This window comes from Pongo abelii, chromosome 5 (genome assembly GCF_028885655.2).
Source record: "Pongo abelii isolate AG06213 chromosome 5, NHGRI_mPonAbe1-v2.0_pri, whole genome shotgun sequence".
NCBI lineage: Eukaryota > Metazoa > Chordata > Mammalia > Primates > Hominidae > Pongo > Pongo abelii.
In genome coordinates, this window is record NC_071990.2 from 104,355,742 (window position 1) to 104,381,663 (window position 25,922).

Below are 25,922 nucleotides of genomic sequence, written 5' to 3' on the forward strand. Positions count from 1 at the left end.
TTGATTACTATTCAATCCTATTCCTTGTGAGTGGTTCTTCATGTATTTTTTTGGTAAGTCATCCAAGTTCTGAGTTTTTTCCTCTTAAGCTAGTCTTCATTTGCTATAAAAACTATTTTTGTTTGAAAATGAGGTTTCTATAAGTTTGTCCTGTCCATAGAGGATTTCAAGTCCAATGGCATCTTTTAACTTTGAAATGTATGAATCATTTTTAATCTAAGTGGTACAATTACTTTAAAAAAAGTTGTGGACTTCCTATGTACTTGATTATAATTAACTCCATTATGGATCAAAGAGAACATAGTCACAGATTTCTGTGAAACAGGCTGCTCTCTACTTCAGTCTGTCAGTACTGGTGCTGGAAACCAACACTCAGACTGTTCTTACAAACCTGTTATTACATATTCTTAAGATAAACCCTGCAAATCACATTTAGAGTTGACCATTACTTCTACAACACAGCTACTACTTGTTAATTAATAACAATTATAATGTTCTTTTTTGTATTGTTTTACTGGCCTAACAAGAAGTTTCTAGTTAAGGGGAAGAAAATAAATTGTTACTTAATAAGTAGAACTGAGACCTTTACTGTCTAAGTTTATAATAAAATAATCAAGTCATGTATTTAACCTCTAAAATGTCAGTTGAAACAAATGAAATCAAAACAAACTGTGAATCCTATAAATAAACACATTAATGGCTCACCTCAGAGTCAACAGGAACTTTAGAAATGAATGACAACAGCTGATTATACATTACTAAAATGAAAGTCTTCTCTTGTCCTGTTGGGCAAAACAGTGCATAATTCCAATTTTCACAAATATTTTATTTAAAGGAGTCATACTGTGTTTACAATTATTTCATAATTTTCTAGCTGAACTGCATGCTGTGACTTAAATATAAGTGTGGACTAATGGAAAAAATAAGAGGGAGAAAAAAATTCTACCACATTATTACAAAGCCCCAGAAATATGCATAAATGAAACTCTACATTATATTTCATTATCAATTTTTCTTTTATTTTAATGTAAAAATAATGTTTATCCTGAGTCTAAATGGACTGTCAAAACTGCATATATTGAAGACACCTTACTTAATCCTTTTTCAGACAATGATAATTTCAGTGTTTAGTTAAATTAATACCAAGAATATGAAAATATTTGTAAAAAGCCATTTTAGCATGTATCTATGAAATATAATCTAGCATATATTTTATTAATATGGATATTATACAAATAAATTAACATTATTTTTATTCTAATAGATGCTTTTATCTGAAAACAAAACCACAACATTCAGTATTCAATTTTAAATGTTTTTTAAGAAAAAAAAAGAAGACATTTTATATGTTTATTTATGTTTACAGTAAAAATAAGATTTTGGAATATATGTCATTTTTAAGAGAGAATACTACTAAGTAATAAAATATAAATGTCTTTTTTATGGAGATTCAGCAAGTTTCAGGGGGTCACTACAGAGGGCTCTTTCAGAATTGCTGTTCATAATGATAAATTTTAATAGCATCTACATATAGAAACTATTAAAGCAAAAGAGAAAACAAGGCAACACTGGTTTAAAGAGAGCCATTATTAATGACTGCTTGACTAAGTTATGTGACTCCTGAATAATGGTAAGTTCACTTTACTCCATAAAATATGTAAGCTTTCTTATAAAATAAATAGGCTCTGATTTAATCATCTTTAATGTTTTCCATATGGCAGATACCACATTCCCAATATTCTTCTTACTGCTCTGGCTTGATAAACCTATTTGGTTGTGTCTATGAGGCCATACCAATACCACATTGCTAATAATTGGAGGAAACTTGTATTTAACATTCCTGAATAAAATATGTTCTATCACAGTTTATTCTCTGATTTTCAAATTAATGCTGAGAATGAATGATTTTAGATCTTATTAGTAGTCAATTCTTGTTCTACACAAACCACTCCTCCATGAGGTCTCTCTAGGAAATAAATGTTCAAAATATATAGTCATGTAGATTAATATAATTTTGGAGTAAACTTTGACCCCTAGTTTTTATATATTCATTTGGGATAAACAGATAATCATATTTTCCACATTTTTCATTCCATATTCAAGATGACAGTCAAGCCAGAGAGTAGAGTTTTATCTGTGACTTAAGGAAGCATTAATTTGAGCTCCCACTCTATGTCTTTCTAGATTTTATCTGGAATGGGAGGAAGATATCTGAAGACTGAATTAAAGATATAGAAGAGAAAAAAATACAGAGAAATTGGGCAAGCCCTGATTAGGAAGCAGTCGTAATCTAGTAACAATCAGTGACTTATTTTTCCAAAGTCATAAAACCAAATCAGAGATAATGTCTAGGAAATATCTACCCTTTAGCATGGTAGTCTATGAAAAATCTGAAAAAAGACCATTGAATTTAAGAATATACTTAGGGAACTTGTCAACCAACCTTGTACAAACATCTCTATCATAAATAATTTTATTAGACACTATTTCTGGACAATCAAAGGGCTAAAAAAGAGGATTGTTTAATATTTTTTAAAATTATTCATGAATTTTGTAATTCTCAAAAAGAATGACCATTTGCTCTATGCAAATTATTGGGATAGATGCTATGGTCTAAAAACAAGGCACTTATATTTTCAGATATTATAGGCTATATGGAATAATGCAATATGCATAAAAACAAATAATAGAATATGTATTTTTCCTTTGATGCTCATAGCAATCCTAAAATAGTAAGCTATTATTTTCAAATTTTACAAAATGGAAAACTGAGGTTAGTAGGTGTTAAGTAATATATCCAAAAATCACATAAGTGATCAAAACTAAATCTTTGTAATAACAGATTTCAGGGTCTTATCTATTACATAAGCTAATTCGCTACACAAATGTAATGAAAAGAAAGAGTTTCCAGTGGAAATGCTCTTGAATTATTTAACTCAAACAAAAATTGTGCTTCTTCAAAATGAAAATAAAAATTATAGCTTTCACTTTGTACAAATTAGGAAAAGATACATTTAAGATGAAATAATTAATGTGATTGAAATAGCCTAATATATGGATATCTGGATAATTTTAAAAACACAGTTAATACTTCTTATTTCATTACAATATATCTTTGAAAATGGAGTTTTTATATTTTTCTCCAACAAAAACAAAACATAAAAATAAACCACATGTTTCACCAAACTAGCAGCTTGTACTTAGTAACATATTGACATTAATATGAAATTGATATGTAACTTTAAAATTACATTTTTAAGCCCATGTGACATTTCTATTATATTTTATTTAAATCTATAAAAGAAAATACCCTTTAATCAGTTTGACAAGTTATTAGTATTTAATTTTTATTATTGATGGCACACAATAAATACAAATATTTATTTTTAATTACCTGCTGTTGAGAAGGTGTTATTAGGTAAAGTAAGATGTGTAAGGAAATAGATGTATAATCTCTTGAACAATTCCAAAAGCTGCCATTTATTATATTCCTCTTCACTGCAAGATCACTATAGAGATAAATAGCAATAGGACATATTTATTGACAATGAAAAATGACACAGAGTCACAGATTTACTTATAATAAAGATACAGAAAAATATCAGGGCAGTGTATACATTAGTTATCAGCAATATTTTTGTGACAGATGAAGTACAAACTTATGTGTTTAGTATTCAGAAGTCAAGAGGGTTGAACAACCATCCTGAAGCATAGGCATATGGGACTTATTGAATTCTGAGTGCAGAGAGGAAAACTGAGAAAAATCCACAAGCACTCTGGGTCATACACTGAGAATCAGGCAGGAAGTGTCTGCTATTGGGGAAGACATATGAGAGTTGAAAGAGAGCTCTTGATAGACTCACGTGCATTGTTAGCAGAGGACATTACTAAGGAAAACCCCACAGGCACTTACATTGCAACAAGTTCCTGGTAGCAAACCCTTCTACCACTGGAAAAGTAGAGGAGACCCAAGAGACATCCTCATGTTCTAATGATGCCTGATGCATGGTAGAGAGAAATGAGTCAAAACCTCTAGACCCTCAGATCTTAATCACTGCTAAAGAAAATGTGTAACCTTATTATCATATAATTTGAAACCTGTGGTGAACTGAATGTAGATAAAGCACAATACCAAGAACCAATCCACCACAGACTTGTTTGACTCAACTGCCCACACTGAAGGCCTGGCAGAAAAAGAAGCATGTCCTTTTCCACACTTAAATATTATTTACACTACATTTTTGAACATCATGGTTAACATTCATCAAAAATGACCAGATACGTGAAAAACGCAAGGAAGTAAAACGTATTGTCAAGAAGGGAAGTAGTCAATAAAACCAGATAAAAAGATCGCCCAGATGTTGTCAGAAAGGGATTATAAAATAAATGTGATAATTACATTATCTATATTATCTTTAGTTACAGTAAACATGTTAAAGGATCTATTGGAAAAGGTGAACAACACGTGAACAAATGGGGAACAGCAGTGAATATATAGGACAAAACGTGAATTCTAGAAAATATATAGAGGCAAAAAATTATTCCATGGACTTAAAAGACTATACACAGCATGGTAATACTCATTGATCTTGAAACCAGACCAATGTAACTTATAAAACCAGAAATAAAAATGGTTAAGTGTAGAAAAGAACATAAAACAGCATTCTGTGGTCAACGAGATAATGTAAAATCCTTTTCCAAATGCGAAATGGGAGTTTAACAAGTTAAAAAAAAGTCACAAGAAAGACAAAAAGTTAGAAAAGACAAAAGAAAAGAAAAAAGTGCAAAGAAAAGTACGTAAAGAGATAATGACTAAGATTTTCCAATATCAATGAAAAACGTAAACCCATAAATCCATGAAGCTCAAGGTATTTCAAAAAGAGTAAACACAAAGAAAAACTCACTTTGTAATATTAAAATGAAATGGCTAAAGAACAAAAAAGTCAAAAAAGAAGTCACATAACATGTAAGTTATAATAACATAATATATGGTTGATTTCTTATAAGAAACAATGAAGACCAGAAGGCAATGAAATGAAATATGTAACATATGAAAATAAGGAAGTTACAAATTCAAAATTGTATGTTCAGTTAAAAAAAACCTTCAAAAATGAAAGAAAAATAAAGATGATTTTAGAAAGATAGTGTGTTTATTTCCAGGAGTTATGCAGTGTCAAACTAAGTTGTTTGCAGAAATATTGATGCCAGATAAAAGACTGTTTCCACAGGAAGGATTAGAAAAATTCAGAAAGAGTGTGTTTTAAATATAAAACTCTTTTCTAAGAATTTATAATAAAAACCATTTAAAGACCTTCGTTTACATTTAAAATAATAAAAATGAAATATGGGTTTATATTATATATAGAAGTAGAATATATGACAAGGGTGAGATTATTGAAACTGGAATTGGAAATGCACTGTTACAAAGTTTATATTGTTACAATGACATTATTCATAGAGCTCTATACACATACAAACAGACACACACACACACACACACACACACACACGCACACAAAGAATGTAAGTCCATAAGGCTTACAGCAGGTTTTAGGGCAGGCTAGAAAGATAGCAAAAAATAAAAACATTTTAAAAAAAGCATTGAAAGTAAATAGAGTAGAAATAATAAAATACTTTTAAAACAGCAATTTCACAAAAAAGCAGGAAAAGATCAAATAAAACAATGGAAAGAATAAAAAATAATAATCTTAAAGCCTAACATATCAATAATTGCATTAAACATAAATTAAATATAAAACAGTTAAGTATCTAATTAAATAAAAGCTTGCCAGATTTGATTAAAAGAATAGACTCCATGCACGCCTACGTTCATTGCAGCACTATTCACTACAGCAAAGACATGGAATCAACCTAAATGCCCGTTAGTGATAGACTGGATAAATAAAATGTGGTACTTATATACCATGCAATACTGTGCGGCCATAAAAAAAAGAATGAGATTGTGCTCTTTTCAGGGACGTCAATGGAACTGGAGGTCACTATCCTTAGCAATCTAATGCAGGAACAGAAAACCAAATATCGCATGTTCTCACTTATAAGTGGGAGCTAAGTGATGAGAACTCATGGATACATAGAAAAACACATACCGGGGCCTACAGGAGGTTAGAAGGTGGGAGGAGATGGAGGATCACAAAAAATAACTAACGGATACTAGGCTTAATACCTGGGTGTTGAAATAATCTGTACAACAAACCCCCATAACACAAGTTTACCTATGTAACAAACCTGCACATTCCGCACATGTACCCCGATCTTAAAATAAGTTAAAATAATAATAATAATAATAAAGAATAAATATTCAGCTGCTTTTTTGTTGTTGTTAGGGTCTCTTTTTACCACTCAGTCTGGAGTGCAGTGGTGCAATCTCGGCTCACTGCAACCTCCGCCTCCCGAGTTCAAGCAATTCTCCCACCTCAGTCTCCCAGGTAACTGGAACTACAGGCACGTGCCACCACACCCAGCTAATTTTTGTACTTTTTGGTAAAGATGAGGTTTCACCACGTTGTCCAGGCTGGTCAACTGCTTTTTAAATTAAAAAAAAAAAAAATCTAAGAATAAATGTTCGGATGTTTTTTCTGACCAAAATGAAGTAACAAAGACTAGATTTATCTTCCTGCCACTGACAACATAAACAAGAAAATAGGCAAAAATATACAGCGATGGATTTCGAGACACTGAATATCAGTCAACAAAGGATAGTGCTCCTCAAAGAGAGCAAACAAATGTAGTGACACTTACAATTGCCTCCAGCCACTGCCTTGCAATAGTTCCCAGGCACATGGAAGAGGGACACAGGGGAGTCTGGCATACTCTGAATTGATGAGATGGATTTGAGCTCAGAGAGAGCACATCAGCTACTGTTTGTAGACCGAAACAGCAGAGAAGAGAAAGCTGCACAGTAGCAGAATTATGGAGATCTGCAGAAAATCCCCATCAACTGTTTACCAGGGTTGAAATTTCTTTATGAATGGCAGGAAACTACTGAACACTAGAGAAAAAGACTTATCTAAATGAATTAGAGGTAAAAGTGCTTGGCATTCACAAACTGTAAAAACCTCCTAATTCATATGGCACTGGGTGGAATATTCACACAGGTCTTGCCTCAATTGTGGGAGATAATTAACCTTAGACTAAAAACGATTCTGGCTTCACTTAGCAATCTTAAAAGCAAAGCTCAAAAGAATTAAACTGTCTCCAAGTAATTTAACATCATCCTGGCATGGCAGAGGGGAGGCTCATGAATATTTATAGTAATATAAAAATATAGATCACTGAATAGGGTAAAATTCCTAATATATGGCTTCCAATGACAAGAAGTAGGAGAATATAACATAAAATGAGGACAGAAATCACTCACACTGATACAGAACTGAAACAGATGTTAGAATTAACAGAGGCATTAAAATAGTTATTAAACTGGATTCCAGATGTTCAAAAGTTAAGTAAAATCATGGAAATTATTTAAAATATTCAAATAAAATTTTAAGTGGAAATGAAATGTCTGAGATGAAAAATGTAAGGTGGATATGATTAACGGTAAATTAGTCATTATACTAATAGAAAAAGATAAGTGAATTTGAAAACATAGACATAGAAACTATTCATAATAGAATGCATGAATAAAAAGTAATTTAAAAAAAGGAACAACTTCAAGTGTAACCAAAGCCCTCAAAAGAAGGCAACAAACAATTTACAGAAATAAATGTGAAATCTGATAAAAACTACAAATCTACAGATCCAATTTTGTCTGGAATTGGTGGGTTCTTGGTCTCACTGACTTCAAGAATGAAGCCGCGGACCCTCGTGGTGAGTGTTACAGCTCTTAAGGTGGCGCGTCTGGAGTTTGTTCCTTCTGATGTTCGGATGTGTTCGGAGTTTCTTCCTTCTGGTGGGTTCATGGTCTCCCCGGCTCAGGAGTGAAGCTGCAGACCTTCGCGGTGAGTGTTACAGTTCTTAAGGCAGCGCGTCTGGAGTTGTTCCTTCCTCCCAGTGGGCTTGTGGTCTCGCTGGCTCCAGAAGTGAAGCTGCAGACCTTCGCGGTGAGTGTTACAGCTCATAAAAGCAATGTGGACCCAAAGAGTGAGCAGTAGCAAGATTTATTGCAAAGAGCTAAACAACAAAACTTCCACAGCGTGGAAAGGGACCCCAGCGGGTTGCCACTACTGGCTCCGGCAGCCTGCTTTTATTCTCTTATGTGGCCCCACCCACATCCTGCTGATTGGTAGAGCCAAGTGGTCTCTTTTGACAGGGTGCTGATTGGTGCGTTTATAATCCCTGAGCTAGACACAAAGTTTCTCCACCTCCCCACCAGATTAGCTAGTTACAGAGTGTCCACACAAAGGTTCTCCAAGGCCCCACCAGAGTAGCTAGATACAGAGTGTTGATTTGTGCATTTACAAACCCTGAGCTAGACACAGGGTGCTGATTGATGTGTTTACAAACCTTGAGCTAGATACAGAGTGCCGATTGGTGTATTTACAATCCCTGAGCTATACATAAATGTTCTCCACGTCCCCACCAGACTCAGGAGCCCAGCTGGCTTCACCCAGTGGATCCCACACCGGTGCTGCAGGTGGAGCTGCCTGCCAGTCCCGAGCGGTGCGCCTGCACTCCTCAGCCCTTGGGTGGTCGATGGGACTGGGCGCCGTGTAGCAGGCGGCGGCACTCATTGCTCATCGGGGAGCCTACTGAGGGGGGTGGGAGGCTCAGGCATGGTGGGCTGCAGGTCCCCAGCCCTGCCCCCCAGAAGGCAGCTAAGGCCCGAGGAGAAATTGAGTGCAGCGCTGGTGGGCTGGCACTGCTGGGGGACCCAGTATACCCTCCACAGCCACTGGCCTCGGTGCTAAGCCCCTCATTGCCCGGCTGGCAGGGCTGGCCAGCTGCTCCGAGTGCAGGACCCACCAAGCCCACGCCCACCTGGAACTCCAGCTCGACCGCAAGCACCACTTGCAGCCCAGTTCCTGCTCGTGCCTCTCCCTCCACACCTCCCTGCAAGCTGAGAGAGCCGGCTCCGGCCTTGGCCAGCCCAGAAAGGGGCTCCCACAGTGCAGTGGTGGGCTGAAGGGCTCCTCAAGTGCTGCCAAAGTGGGAGCCCAGGCAGAGGAGGCGCCGAGAGTGAACGAGAGCTGTGAGGGCTGCCAGCACGCTGTCACCTCTCACAATTATCTGAAAAATAAAACAAACACAAGCACAGAACCGTGGCGAACACTACGCCAACCTATACCATATCAAATTATTAAACAGTAGTAAAGAGATATCTTACAGCCAGATGAAAACAGACACATTATGTACAGAGGAACAAAAATAAGAGCATTAGCAAGCTTCTAGTTAGAAAGAATGTAAGCAAGATGACAGCAAACAAGAAGACATTTACAAACCACCAAAAGAACAACAACAATCAACCTAGAATTCTATATGTAGCACAAAAACCTCTTAGAAAATAAAAGTAAAATAAGGCATTTCAGATGTATGCAAGAAGAAAAAATAAATCACCAGTATATCCACAACACAAGAAGTGTGAAAATAAGTGCTTGCGGGTGAAGGAAAATAACATCAGATGAAAGTGTAAATCTATAGCAAAAAATAAAAAATATCAGATGAAGTATTTATATGGTAAATATAGGATAATTTTGTTATTTCAAGTTCTATTAAAGATATTTAAAATTTTGAGCAAAAAGCCCATTGCATTATGTGTTTATTTTTAAAGTATTATTGAAATATAAATCAAGAATACCATAAAAACCAGGTGGAAAAAAATGGAAGTATATTATTACCAGTTTTAAACACTATATGTGAAGTGGGATAATATCAGATAGACAGTGACACACTAACGTATATAATAGGAAGCCTAAAGCAGCCATTAAAATAACTAAACAAAGAATTATAGAGGATAAACCAACAAAAGATATAAAATTAAATCATTAAAAAGTAGGCAGAAAAAAATTTAAAGGCAGAAAAAGAAAATGGGGAAAAATAAATGGAACAAATAGAAAACAATATTGTTGTTTTTGTGATTAAAAAATACTAAGATCTACCCTTTCAGCAAATTTGAAGTATATAAAAGAGTATTGTTAACGATAGACACTATGCCATATAGTAGATCTCTAGAACTTAGTGATCTTGCATAACTGAAATTTTGTACCCTTTGACTATTACCAACCCATTTCTCCCTTCCATATGTCCCTGGTAACTACCCTTCTACTTTCTACATCTATTATTTTGACCTATTTCAGATTCTTTGTATAAATGGGATCATATAATATTACTGAATATGCATTCCTTCTTGGTCTGGCTTATTTCACTTATCATACATTTCCTTTTTTAAAATGCTAAATAATAATCCACTGTGTGTGTATACTGCATTTTCTTTATCCGTTAATCCTTCAAAGGACATCAAGTTTACTTCCATATCTTGGCTATTGTGAATAAACTTTGCAGTTCCTCATAATTCACAAAATAGCAGCATATCGATCTCCACATTTGAATTTAATTTCTTGGAAAAACAGAATAATTACAAAAAAATGAAAAGATGATAATGAACAAATTTACTAATTAAATAATATTTTGGGGGAATATGGTAGACAATATAAAGATCAAAATTTTCTCAGAGTCTGTAAAATGTGTGTGTGCACATGACAGAGAGAGAGAGAGAATGAGAGAGAGTTCAAGAAGCTTCAGGAGTGTCCTTGAGAAACTTCTGAATTTTAGTTTATTTCTTTAAAATATCTATTTACCAAAAAAATGTGGTTCTTTCATAATGGAAATTTTTCAGAGTAGAGACTTGTTGGCACTTGACTCAATTCTTGTTTGAGATTCTTTAAACTGTATAACAATAAATAAACTCCCATACTGTATCATAATTCCATTTTATTAATATCAATTTATTGATTTCCTACTACATCAGTTAAGGAGCCAGTCAAGAGTCAGAAACTATATAAGTTATTTTGGCAGAGATAATTTAATATAAAGAATTTTATTAGGCTCTTCTTGCATGACTATGAAGAAATACCTGAGACTGGATAAGTTATAAAGAAAGAGGTTTAATTGAGTCATCGTTCTACAGGCTCCACAGGAAGCATGACACTGTCATCTGCTCAGCTTCTGGTGAGGACTTGGCTGTTTACAGTCATGGCAGAAGGCAAAGGTGGCACCAGTGTGTCACGTGGCAAGAGCAGGAGGAAGAGTGGGCAGGGGAGGTGCCGCATAATTTCAAACAACCAGACATCACCGGAACTCACATCTTTCATGAAGACAGCATCAAGCCATGAGGGATCTGCCCCATGACCCAAACACCTCTTATCAGGCCGCATTTCCAACATTGAGGATTACATTTCAACGTGAGATTTGGGGTGGCAAATAACCAAACTGTTTCAAGAATTATCAACTAAAAAGGCAAAAAGAGAACAGTAATATATCAATCACAGAGGCAACTCCTGAGGGAAGCAGCTACCTAGGCTAGACATAGAAAAACAAAAGGCAGAGTGATCCCGCAGAGCTCAAACTCAAACCCCTGAGAAAGAAGTGTAGCTAGTTTCAGTACCAGAAAAATACAGACTGAAATCAATTGTTATTACTGGAACTAACTGCCTTTGCTGGTGTGAAGTAGCAATCTTGGCCTGAACATGACAGAAATAGTAGGTTAGCAATTTATAAGTACACAAACGAGTACTGTTAACTATAGACACTATGCTATATAGCAGATTTCCAGAACTTAGTCATCCTGCATAACTAAAATTTTGTACTCTTTGACCATTACCATCCCCTTTCTCCCTTCCATCTATTCCTGGTAACCATCGTTCCACTTTCTGCACCTATTAGTTTGACTATTTCAGATTTCTTGTATAGATCCGATCATAAAATATTTCTGAATACGTATTCCTACCGGGTCTGGCTTATTTCACTCATAATGTCCTCCAAGTTCATCCATGTTGTCAAAAAGGCAGAATTTCCTTCCTAAATTACCTTATTGCTGCTATAACAAATTATTATAAATTTATTTGCTTAATACAACACAAATAAACTATATTGTACCTCTGGAAGTGAAAAATCTGAAATGAATCTTACAGTCTAAAATGAAGATGTTGTTTTTGCTACATTTATTCTGGAAGCTCCATGGGAGAACCCATTTATTTTCCCTTTCCAGCTTCTGGGGGCCACCTGCATTTCATGGATTGTGCTCCTTCCTCCATCTTCAAAGCTCAACACTCCAACCTCTGCTTCTATTGCCTTATCTCCTTTCTCCCTTGTCTTCCACTGTCACATTTCCTTCTCTGACTCTGACCTTCCTGCCTCTCCCTTTTAAGGACACTTGTGATACTTCAGGATAATACACCTATCTCAAGATCTTTAATGTAGTGACACCTGCAAAGTCCCTTTCCACATGTAAGGCAGCATATTCACAGGCTTCAGAAATTAGGACATGGACATCCTTTAGGAAGGTGAGTATTATTCTGTCTGTCACAAATATAAAGTGGACAAAAGGACTAGCCATAGAGAGGAATGGAAAGCCAAACAGGAAACATCTAAAAACAAGTAAGTCTTTTCTTCCTCCTCTAGCCTTCCATTCTCACTCTAGCAAACCCTATTGGTAGAGTTGGAATCATTTGTCAAAGAATTTTTTTGATCGATTCCCAGTCATAAGCTCATTATTAAGCAGAGAATGGACACATGATGAGAAACAATAGCTTAATAAATAGCACTGTGATGTGAATGTTCACGTCTCCCCAAAGTTCATATGTTGAAACTGAATACTCAGTGTGGTTGTATTAAGAGGTGGGACCTTTGGGAGGTGATTAGGTCATGAGGGTGGAGCACTCCTGAATGGGAATAGTGCTTTTACAAGGGACTGAAGAAATCAGAGTTCTTATTTTCCACCCTATAAGGACACAGAAAGAAGGCACTGTCCATAAGGAAGTAGGCTCTCACCAGGCAAGAATCTGCAGGCACCTTGATCTTGGAATTCTTAGCCTCCAAAATTGTGAAAAATAAACCTTTGTTGTTTATAAGCAACCCACCCAGTTTATGGTATTTTGTTAAAGCAACCCAAACTAAGGCAGGTAATGTAACTTGGCATTACTAAGAACTAAGGATACACACACACACACACACACACACACACACACACACACAGCCTTCAAAAGATATAAATTTTATCAAAGAAACTAGAAAATTACAAAAACAATTGCAGTAACAGATACATTAGATAAATAATACAATAAAGCATATGAAAATGGGAGGAGGGAAGAGATAAATTGATCCAAATCAATGGGAAGAAATTGTACTGTGGAAGAAGCAATAATGCCTTTTCTCTGGTCTTTGGTAGAAAATAGGAATATTTTAAAATTATTATTATTTTTAAAATTTTTTTGTGTGTAATTTGAATATCTTTCCAAATTTTGTTATTTTGAGTTATATTACCAATAATAAATGTTTTCTTTTCAAAACAATTGGTAATATGCAATAAGCTTGATACTTAATGTAAATTTATGAGATAAAGTTGAATCTATAAAATTGGCATTAAATATTTTAAAGATAAAATTTAGAAAGTCAACTACTAAAGTTGATAATTCCCTGGAGATATAAGTATGAGAAAAGATATTTTTATTATATCAAGCTATGACATTACTCATATAAACAAGAATGACAAATATCAATAGCTGATGAAAATAACTAGGATTTTTCATGTTTAAAATCTTACATGTTTTTAACTTTCATGTGTACATTATTTTCATGTATTCATATAGCTTATGTGTGATTAATATGTATGTTTTCAAAAGTCTACATTTTAATAATACGTGACAATTAAAATAAAGTAAAATTATATAAAATCAAATTTCTTTTTATGTCTATGTAATTCAAGGGTTAAAAACAATAATAGTTATTTGCTGTGAGTCTGTCTTTCAATATGCATGCTATCTGAATGATATATTCCTATGTGCTTATTGTATACATTTCAAACAAAATAAACAATATATGTGATAATAGTTTTTACTTTTATTTCCCTAAAGTTAAATACCTGCAATTCACATTCAAACTAATCACTTAAATATGACATTATAGTCATTTTTCTGATTGGTTGAGATATATATATATGTGTGTATGTGTGTGTGTATATATATTTGTATTTATATTTGTGTTTATTTATTTTTTTAAGGCAGAGTCTCGCTCCGTTGCCCAGGCTGGAGTGTAGTGCTGCGATCTTGGTTCACTGCAAGCTCCACCTCCCGGGTTCACGACATTCTCCTGCCTCAGCCTTCCAAGTAGCTGGGACTACAGGTGCCTACCACCACGCCTGGCTAATTTTTTGTATTTTTAGTAGAGACGGGGTTTCACCGTGTTAGCCAGGATGGTCTCCATCTCCTGACCTGGTGATCCGCCCACCTCGGCCTCCCAAAGTGTTGGGATTACAGGCGTGAGCCACCACGCCTGGCCTGGTTGATTTATTTTTAAATTTTTAAAATATGAAATATATCACAGAAGCACAAACATGCACAAAACACAAGCGTATATCCCCATTATCCCCTAATGCCTCCCCATTTTTAGATTCCTTCCACTGTGCTGAAGTTAACATTGAAATTTTTGTATATCAGTTTGAAACATGCCTAAAAATAGCTTTTTTATGTAAGCTTGTATTTCAAAACCTGTTGTTTAGTTTGGCCTGTTTTTTAAAAATGTTTAACTTACATACAAGTTATCCTTAAGTGTGTTTACTCTTCTTAAGGCTGTCTTCATTTCACTGAGCATTATGTATATGAAAGTCATCTTTGTTGTTGTATCTATAATCCATTTATTTTTTCTGAGGTAATGCATTTTGTTGTATGATTATGCCATAATTACTCATGTATTCTGTATTTGTTAAACAGTTGCAATTTTTCTAGTTTAAGAAAAATGCTACTATAAATAATTTTTTATTTTTACAAATATCATGGTCCATACATGCAAGAATTTTTTTGCTGGGTTTATGTATGACATGGATGCCAATATTCAAATGTAATAAATAACGCCAAACTTATTCAAACTTGTAGTGTCAATTTCTACTCCCACAAATATTGATCAGAGTTTCAATTATTCCACCTTATCAATACTTTATATTATCAGATTTGTGTGGGTTTTTTTTTTTTTAATGATGGGCATTTGAGTGGTTCTGTTGTTTTGCTTTACATTCTCCTTCTTACTAATAAAGTTTCCTACCAGCTTGTATTTTTAATAATCACTGATATATCCTCTTTGGTTAACTGTCAGTTTAAGTCTACTACTAATTTGTCTTTGAGTTTCGTGACATTTTATAATTACTTTGTGGGAGTTGCCCATATTTTGCCACTCTGTAGGTTGTCTTTTTAGTCTCAATGATTTTTTTTTCTCATAAATATAACATCTAGGATTTTTTGTACTGCTTATAAGCAAAATAAGAAATATTTTCATTTTGGGTTATTGCATTTTTTATACTACTTGAAATTATTTCTCAGCTCCAAGTTTATGTTGATAATCATCTATCTCATCTCCAAAGCTATTTATTTACCTTTAAATCTGTAATCAACCTGGAATTGCTACCTTTTTAATAGTGTGATTTAGGGGCTGTATCCAAATGCCCTTGTATTAATACTAAACGAATCTGCATCATTTATTAAGAAAAACTATTTATTGAAAAGATTGTCATTTACTCAAAAGCCCTCGGTTCCATAAGACCGACCTTGTTATAAATCAAGAGGATCTAATTTGTGGTCTCTACTATATTTCATTGGTTCATTTATTGAGTTTTTCACAATTCCAAACTATCTTAATTACTGTGAATTGTTAAATCTTCATGTCATATAGAGGATAACCTTTGTCTTGCTCAAAATTATCTTGCTGATCTTGGCTCTTTGCTTTTTTATATAAATTTTTGAATGAATTTGTCAATTTCTCCTCAAAAAAACACTTGAGTCTTTTATTGGATGTGAAATTGACCATAGATTGTAGATAAATAAGAGCAAAACATTACTTTTACATTATTTTTACATTTCTGAATATTCCAAACCATAAATATATTATGTACTTCTATTCATTAGAAATTTTCATTTATTTCAATAATGATTTATAGATGTCTATAAAATAGGTCTTGCACATCTTTGTTAAACTTATTTCTATCATTTGATACTTTGAAGTTAACTTTACATCTTTTAACATTTCATTTATGAATTTCTTATAGTTATCTAAAAATTTTGTATCATATGTATACACACGTGCCTGATATTTTGTATGTAGACCTAATTTCTTCCCTGCTGTACTAGAATAAGGATGAGAAAAAAAGACAGAAAATTGCCATTATTGACAATATGAGTGTAGACAAAAGAAAAGAGAAAAAAATGACCTTTGAACTAAATTACTTTGAACTAAATTACTGAGACTGGAGATGCTATTAGCTAACATCACTGGTTTGAGATCTTTAATGGCTATATTTCAACATTTAAGTATTGAAGATTATGTTTCCGTAAGGATTTTTGTTGATCTTTATATTAAATAGACCTATTCAGATGAAGAAATGTTCTTCTTATCTTAGTTTTCTACAAAACATTTAATGCTAATGAATGTTTAATTTTACCCAAATATTATTCTACTTTTAGTGAAATAACTATGATTATTTTCTTGTTTGAAAATATGAATTTCATTAACTTATTTTCAAAATAGTAAACATTTCCTCTTTCTATTCTTTTGTTTTACAAATAAGATGTAATAATGTATACCACAGTGTTTATCAGCAGCCTATTATGGAAAAATAAAGTAGAGTTAGCATAAAGTGAAAAGTATAGCACAAATACAGAACTTATACCTTGAAAATCTAAAATTTCATTACTCATTTATATAATTTAATTTCTTATATTTTTAATTTATAAATCTAAATGTTTGTGACATGTGCTGAACATTAATTTCCTAAACTACAGATAATGCAGAAAAAATACATCTGCTCTGGGTTTTAGTATATGAAAATTTTCACAATATTATTTTAACGAACTGTTTTTATTGCAAAGAAAATTTTGTTGGATGTGATCCCTCTGGAAGAGAGCATGGGATATCTACTATGTAGCCAAAATATTATATTACCATTAAAGAACAAGATAGATTTATACATAGTAGGCTTATTAAAATATCCCAATTATTGGCATTATTTTGTTTTTACACATTTATTTCACAAACCAGGCATAAAATGAATGAGAATTTTGAAATAAAATAGAGTTGAGCCTCATAAAATATGACTGTGTCTGAGGGTTCTATCAAATCTCTCAAGGGAAAAATCAAATCTGATAAAAATCAGTATCCAATAATTTAATGTTGCACTCCAAATATTTTATTGGAACATGATATTGTTAGCCTGCAAGCTGTTGTGCTGACATTTGATTACATTTTTAAATGGCTGTGAAACTAAACATGACAGGATTTACTTTCCAGTTTGTTTTCTACACCCAAGGTCATTTAAGCTTTTGTGGTATACCAGAAAGAATGTTTAGTAATACCAGTATGCATTACTAAATAAAATCTTATAGTGTAGCTTATTATTTATCTTATTAAATGTCATGTCATTTATTTTGTTTAAATATCATGTTACAACCTAAAAAATACACTGGTTGTAGTTTGTGTTTTGGAGATTAACATATCCAAATATAAAAAAGTTATAGCTTGATATATAAAAACATTAAGGAAATACATATGCATATATATTGTCAGACAAATTGAGGTTATAGATATTTGTCTAAGTGGGGCCTAATTAAACTGAAGAGCTTCTGCATAGCAAAAGAAATAACCAAGAGAGTAAACAGACAACCTCCAGAATGGGAGAAGGTATCTGTGAACTGCATCTGACAAAAGCCTAATATCTAGAATCTATAGAGAACTTAAAAAATCAACAAGCAAGAAAAAAATAACCCCATTAAAAATGGGCAAAGAACATGAACAGATATTTCTCTAAAAAAGACATACAAGCAGACAAGAAACATGAAAAAATGCCTAGCAAGACTAGCCATCAGAGAAATGCAAATCAAAACCACAATAAGATACCATCTCTTGCCAATGAGAATGGCTGTTACTAAAATGTCAAAAAACAACAGATGCTGGTGAGGCTGCAGAGAAAAGAGAATGCTTATGTATTGTTGGTGAGAATGAAAAATTAGTCCTGCCACTGTGGAAAGCAGTTTGGAGATTCTCAAAATACTGAAAACTGAGCTATCATTCAATCCAGGAATCCCATTACTTGGTATATACCCAAATGAAAATAAAGCATTCTGCCAAAAAGACACATGTTCTTCTACATTTATGGCAGGACAATTCACAGTAGCACAGGTATGGAATCAATCCAAGTGCCTATCAATGGTACAGTGGATAAGGAAAATGTGGTACATATGCACTATGGAATACTATGCAGCCACAAAGAATAATTAAATCATGCCCTTTGCAGCAACTTGTATGCAGTTGGAGGCCATAATCCCAAGCCAATTAACACAGAAAGAAAACCAAATACCACATGGTCTCACTCATAAGTGGGAGCTAAATTTTGAGCACACATGGACATAAACATGGGAACAACAGATACTGGGGTCTAGTCAAGAGGGTAGGGAGGAGGTGTGGATTGAAAAACTACCTTTCAGGCTCTATGCTCAGTACCTGGGTGATGGGATCCACATACCAAACCCCAGCATCATACAATATTCCCATGTAAAAAAGCCTGCACTTGTAGTCCCTGTATCTAAAATAAATTTGAAATCAAGTAAATAAATAAATATTTGCCTACACATATGTAGGTATAACTGTATATTCATATGAAATGGATCTACATCTTTTAATATTTAATTTAAAAAAAAGGACAGCATAAAATTTTCCTTCGAGATATACGGCAATTATTAATTCAAAATGTATCCATATATGTCTATTTCTATTAACCTTTTGATGCACTCAAATGACTATGTATTTTAGTAATATGAGGCAAACAGTAATATTTCCCAACAAAAGATATGAAACAAAAAAAGCTAAATTAAAACTTGTAAAAAGAAAATGTGGGCATTCAAAAACATATTAATGTTATCAAATGTAAGAATATATGAATGTTCTTACTTTAATGGAACATTTATCCTGAACTTTCTGACCATGAAATTATCCAGGTATGCTGATACATTCAATTTTATTTTTAATTTTTGACATATACATTTGCTATAAGAATTCTTGTTGCTATCATCATTAGCTTGCTTTCTTCTTTTTTTCTTTAGAGACAGCATATTTCTGTTGCTCAGGCTGGAGTGCAGTGGTGCAATCATGGCTCACTGTAACCTCAAACTCCTGGGCTCAAGTGATACTCCCACCTCAGCCTCCCAAGGGACAAACCACTTCAGGTGCAAGCCACCATGCCCAGCTAATTTTGTTTTGGTTTGGTTTTTGGTAGAGATAGAGTTCCCCAGAAACCCTATGTTCTCCAGCATAGTCTCGAACTCCTGACCTCAAATGATTCTCCCATCTTGGCCTCCCAAAGGGCTGAGATTACAGGCATAAGCCATAAGCCACCACACACAGCCTATTATTTATATTCTATTATTTATATTCCATAACCATGTTGTAGCATGCTCAATTAAAATTATTATTTTTTTTTTTTTGGAAAATAAGGTATCTATATCTGATTCTCCATGACTTTTAGGATAGATTATGTTTGTTTGTTTTAGTTTCCATAATATGCCATCAGGCATATCAACTGAAACATAGAGACACTAGAAAAAACTGTCAGTCACACAAAGTTGGGTTTATGGAAATTACTACAGCAAAGGAAAACAGCACCTTGACAGTTTTAAGTTTCCCAAATGATGTAAATTAAGAAAGCATATTTATTGAATTTTGTAATCTGAGAATGACTGATTAAGGGAGGCCTTTCAAGTAGGAGTTTAGGATTGAGTAAATATAATTTATGAATGGTAAAATGAGGGTCTCAATGAGAATGTTGATGACTAAATTGTCATGATAGGAGACCTGCTTGATCAGATAAGCAAATTTTGGCCTGCATAAATTTGTTTACAAGAATTTCCAGAAGTGAACAGTAAAATTATTTGTTGATTTGGTGTGTCATCTTCTGGGCAAAAATATCCCAGAGGGCACAGTTAAATTATCTTGACCCAGGTGGTCTCATTCTCAGTTTCAACAGTTGAGTTATGTTGAAGCAGATGTTCGCAGTTCTTATAATTTTGTTCAGTGACATCAGTTAAAAGAAAATCTCCGGATATATTTTCCCTACAGAGATAAACTGAATTTCTATTAGGTGTGTATAACAATGGAAATATATGTTCATGATATAACAGAGGAGTAGTAAGTGGAAAAGCTGTCAGAAGGGCCCCAAAAGGTCTGGAAACCCTGGTTCAAGTACAAAATCTAACAAAAAACATTAGCAAATTCTTACGTTCTTATTTCAGAACCTCTTTGTGTTGACTGTGCTCTCTATATAATCTTCAAACCAAGGTGTTTTTAAGATTTACTGTCTTCTTGTAGGCATGCTGAGATGGAATAAAGTGGGTAATGCACATGCCTGCTGGTGAAGATCTCTCAGGTCTGTTATGGTTTTTAATCTTTGCCCTTTCACAGTATATAATTACTATTATAGTTTCACTGGTTTCTCTATTAATCACATTATATGTCTAGTTGCCATATCTGTTACTATTCTTCATTCTTTATATAATTTGACCTATTTGTGGATAAAACATTGGTGAATATAATATCCTTCATTAAACTGTTTTAATATTTGTTTCCATGAGACAATCTTTTGGTTTTAAAACAAGTGGATAAAGAAAATGTTGCATATATACAACATGGAATACTACTCGGCCATAAAAAGGAATGAAATAATAGCATTAGCAGCAACCTGGATGAAATTGGAGGGTATTATTCTAAGTGAAGTAACTCAGGAAAAAAAATTACTGTATGTTCTCACTTTTATATAGGAGCTAAGCTATGAGGATGCAAATGCATAAGAATGATATAATAGACTTTGGGGACTTGGAGGGCAGGGTGAGAGGGGGAAGGATAAAAGACTATACACTGGGTATAGTGTACACTGCTCGAGTGACAGGTGCACCAAAATCTTAAAACTCACCACTAGAGAGCTTTGTCCACATGTTGGAAGTAGCAATTTATTTCAGGTCAATGATTGTTTATCAGAGATCAATTTTATCTACATCTCAACGGCATTTGAAAGCTAACTATCATTTTTTATGATTAATTCTTCAATAAATATATTGGAAAAGTTTTTGGAGATATGCATCAATTTGAAAAAAATCATGGATGAAACTCATATCCTAGAAATGTTGAAAAAAATGTTATGAATGCATAAAATATATGTAGATTCTGGTCTATTTTATCATTTACTACTATTGAATATACACAAGTCTATTATAAAACGTTAACAACTATCAAAACTTATGCACATGAATACTTATAGACTGTACATGGCACCATTCCCTTTCTAGAGAAATGTCAACAAGTGTAAAGATACAATACTAAATTAAAACTGCATAAAATTAACTATATTACATACTGAACTACTTCAAAAATTTTGTAGCCAACTCCTATTGCAAGAGGATGCTGATTATCTCCATGTGAGAAGTCCATCTCTCCAGTACAGTAAAAAGTGATCTTTTATGGTTCTTACATATTTTTATCATGTTTAGTGCAATATGGTAATCCTTGAACAATGCTATAAGACCACAAAAATTGCCACTACCAATGCTGGAACTGCTCTCAAGAAGCAGAGAAAAGTCATGGTATTCCAAGAAAACTGAACTGCTTGATGTGTAAGATAGCTTTAGATCTACAGCTGCAGCTATCCAAATTTTAAGATAAATGAATCCTGAGTAAGGACCATTGTGAACAAAGAAAAGGGAAATTCATGAAGCCAAAGAAGCATCCACACAAGAAGGCACAAAACCTTGCACTTCTTGTGAAATACCTTTTTATCTTGTATTAAAAATGCAACTTTCATGTAGGTGCAGGACTGCTATAAGTAAAGCATACCTATAGATTCTAATATGATTTGAGAAAAAGCAAAACGAAGGTGAAAGATCTAATGTTGGAAAATGTAATGGCTGTAAAAGATGGTTAATAATTTTAAAAATAGATTTGGATTAAAAATATATCAAGATAACAGGAGAATCAGCTTCTCCCCAGCAAGAGACAGCAGACAAATTCCCAGATGTTGATAAGAAAATCATTGAGGAAATAGGATATTTGCTTGAAGAAATTTTTAGTATAGATTAAAGTGCCCTATCTTGGAGTAAATAATGTCACAAATGGCATTTATTGGTCTAGAAGAGAAGCAATCACCAGTCTTCAAAGCAGGAAAAGATAGGCTAACTCAACTGTTTTGTGAAAATGCAGATGGGTTTATGATCAGGACTGCCCTTGTGTGTAAAGCTGCTAATCCCTAAGTCTTGAAGGGAAAAGATAAACACTAGGTTAGAATCACTAATCCCACCAGTCAGAACTTGAGTTCCCAAAAGTTGCCAGTCTTTTGGTTGTACAACAAGAAGTCCTGGACAATGAGAACCTTTTTCTCTGAATTGGTTCTATCAATGCCTTATCCCTGAAGTCAGGTAGTGCCTTGCCAGTAAGAGGCTGCCTTTTAAAATTATTTTAATATTGGCCAATGCTCCTAGCTACCCAGCACTCAAAGAGTTCATCATTAAAGGTGTTGAAGCCATCTACTCGTCCCTAAACACATCTTCAATTCAGCCTCTAGATCACGAGGTTATGAGGACCTTTAAGGCTCATTACACACAGTACTCTTATAGAAAGTATTGTCAACACTATAGAAGAGAACGTCAATAGAGAACAGTGTGAAAGTCTGGAAAAATTATACCATTGAAGGTGCTATGATTATTACAGAAAAAAGCTTTGAAACACATCAAGACAAAAACAATAAATAATTTTTATTGGAGAAAACTGTGTCCTGATGTTGTACATGACATTGCAGGATTTGTGACGGAGCCAATCAAGTATATTATACAAGAGTCTGTGGAGTAGATGGATCAAGATGGTGGAATAGAAGGCTTTACCAATAGTTCTCCTTGCAAGGGCAACAATGTAACAAAAATCTACACACAATAAAGTACCTTCATAAGAACCAAGAATCAGGAGAGCACTCACAGTACATATATGACTAAAAGAGGCATAGAAGAGGTAGGAAAAACAGTATTGAATCCCTGATCCCACCTTTTACCCACTGGCAGTAGCTGCATGGTGCAGAGAGCATTTCTGGGTGCTGGGGGAGGGAGACTGCAGCAGTTGTGAGGCATTGAACTCAGTGCTGTCCTGTTATAACAGAAAGCAAAATCAAGTCAAACTCAACTAATGCCCACACACAGAGGGAGCATTTAAACCAGCCTTAGCCATGGGAGAATCACTAATCCCACCAGTCAGAGCTTGAGTTCCCATAAGCCTCGCTACTGTGGGCTACAGTGCCCTGGGGCTCTAAATAAACTTGTAAGGCAGTCTAGGCCCCAAGGACTGCAAACCCTAGATAAATCTTACTACTGAACTCAGCCCAGAGCCAGGTGACTGGGAGGACATACAATCTACTGAAACACCAACTGGGATGCCTAAAGGAGTGCAGGCATCACCCTCTGCTAACCCAAGGATGCACAGCTTGCAGCTCAACAAGAGACCCCTATTTCTACTTGAGAAGAGGAGAGGAAAGAGTAAGGAGAACTTTGTCTTGTATCCAGGATAACAGCTCAGTCACAGCAGGATAGGACACTTGTCAGAGCCACAAGACCCCACCCCTTTTCCAGGCCCTAGCTCCCAGATGACATTTGTAGACACACCCTGGTCCAGAAGGGAACCTGCTTCCTTAAAGGGAAGGGCCCAGTGTTGAAAGCATTAGCCAACTGCTAAATGAAGAGCCCTTAAGCCCTGAAGAACCAGCAGCAAAACCCAGTTGAAGACTTTGGGTGAGACTCTGAGATTTGCTGGCTTCAGGTAAGACTCAGCACATTCCCAGCTGTAGTGGCTATGAGTTGAGACTCTTTCTTCCTGAGAAAAGCAAAGGAATATGTAAAGGGGACTTTGGTTTGCACATAGTACCAGCTCAGCCACACAGAATTAGAGTGTCAAGCAGGCTCTTGGGGTTGCCCTGATTCCAGGACTTGGTTCTTGGACACCATTTCTGAACCTGCCCTTGCTCAGAGGGGAGCCCACTGCACTGAAAGGTGAGTTCCAAGTCAGGAAGCATTCATCACAAGCTGACTAAAGAGCCCTTGGGCCCTCAGGGAACATCAACAGTCATCTGTAAATACTCCCCTAGGGCTGTAGTGGAAGTGGCCTCAGGGAGAGGCTCCTCTACCTTTGGAAAGGGGAGGGAAGAGTGAGAAGGACTGCATATTATGACTCGAGTGCCAGCTCAGCTGCAATACAACAAAATGTCAGGTAGACTTCTAAGGTTTTTATGTTAGTCTCTGGCTCCTGTGGCACCTCTGGACCTGCTGGGGTCCTGGGGAATCTCACTGTCCTGAAGAGAAGTACAAAGGCTTGACTGGCTTTACCACCTGATGATTGTAGAGTCCCAGAGCCTTGAGTGAACATAGGCAGTACCAAGGAGTGGTTATGGCAAGCTTTGGGCAAGATCCAGTGCTGTGCTGGCTTCAAGTCTGACTCAGTGCTATCATAGTAGTGGTGGCTACAGGGCTACTTGTGTCACTCCACCTCCAGCTTCAGGTAGATAAGAACAGAGAGAGAGACATCATTTGTTTGGGAGAAAGAAAGGGAAGAGAACAAGAGTCTCTGCCTGGTAATCCAGAAGACTTTCTCAGATCTTATCCAAGAACATTAAGGCAGTACCTCTATGGGTCTGCAAGAACCAAAGCAATACTGCACTTGGGGTATCCTCTAAACCAGGTATAGCTTAAATCACAACACCCAAGTCCTTTTGAATATCTGGAAAGCCTTCCAAGAAGGACGGGTACAAAAAAAGCTCAGACTGCAAAGACTACTATAAATACATAACTCTTCAAGGCCCAGACACAGATGAACATCTGTAAGTATCAAGATAATCTAGGAAAACATGACCTCAAATAAGGAACTCAAATAAGGAATTCATGATCTAAATAAGGCACTTGAAGCCAGTCCTGGAGAAACAGAGATATATGACCTTTCAGACAGAGAATTCAGAGAATTCAAAACAGCTGTTTTGAGAAAACGCAAAAAAAATTCAAGAGAACATAGAGAAGGAATTTAGAATTCTATTAGATACATTTAACAAATAAATGAATATAATTAAAAAGAATCAAGCAGAAATTATGGAACTTAAAATGAAATTGGGATACTGTAAAATTGGAATACTGTAAAAGTGTTTTACTAGCAGAATTGACTAAGCAGAAGAAAAAATAGTGAGCTGGAAGACAGGCTATTTGAAAATACACAGTCAGAGGAGAGAAAAGAAAAAAAAACATAAAAAGCAGTGAGGCATGCCTACAGGATCAAGAAAACAGCCGCAAAGGGACAAATCTAGGAGTTATTGGCCCTAAAGAGAAGGTAGAGAAATAGACAGAGGTAGAAAGTTTATTCAAAGGGATAATAACAGAGAACATTCCAAGCCTAGAGAAAGATATCAATATCCAAGTACAAGAAGGTTATAGAACAATAAGCAAATTTAACTCAAAGAAGACTACATCAAGGCATCTGATAGTCAAACTCCCAAAGATCAATGACAAAGAAAGGATCCTAAAAACAGCAAGAGAAAAGAAAAAAATAACATACAATGGAGCTTGAATACATCTGGCAGTAGACTTTCCAGTGGGTACCATACAGGCTAGAAGAGAATGGCATGACACATTAAAGCGCTGAAGAAAAAAATTACTTTGGAATAATATATTTGGGAAAAATATCTTTCAATCATGAAGGGGAAATAA

General features: G+C 34.8%; 1 long non-coding RNA gene across 2 annotated transcripts in view; it reads right to left on the bottom strand.

Moving 5' to 3' along the window:
• LOC129060006 (uncharacterized) overlaps window positions 1-25,922 on the bottom strand; it is a 287,201-nt gene that overhangs the window by 37,577 nt on the left and 223,702 nt on the right. For both annotated transcript variants that reach the window (XR_010140312.1, XR_010140309.1), the window contains exons 5-6: window positions 3,395-3,509; window positions 706-782 (exon numbers count right to left, since the gene is read on the bottom strand). This is a non-coding gene — a long non-coding RNA (uncharacterized LOC129060006). The remainder of the gene's footprint in view (window positions 1-705; window positions 783-3,394; window positions 3,510-25,922) is intronic.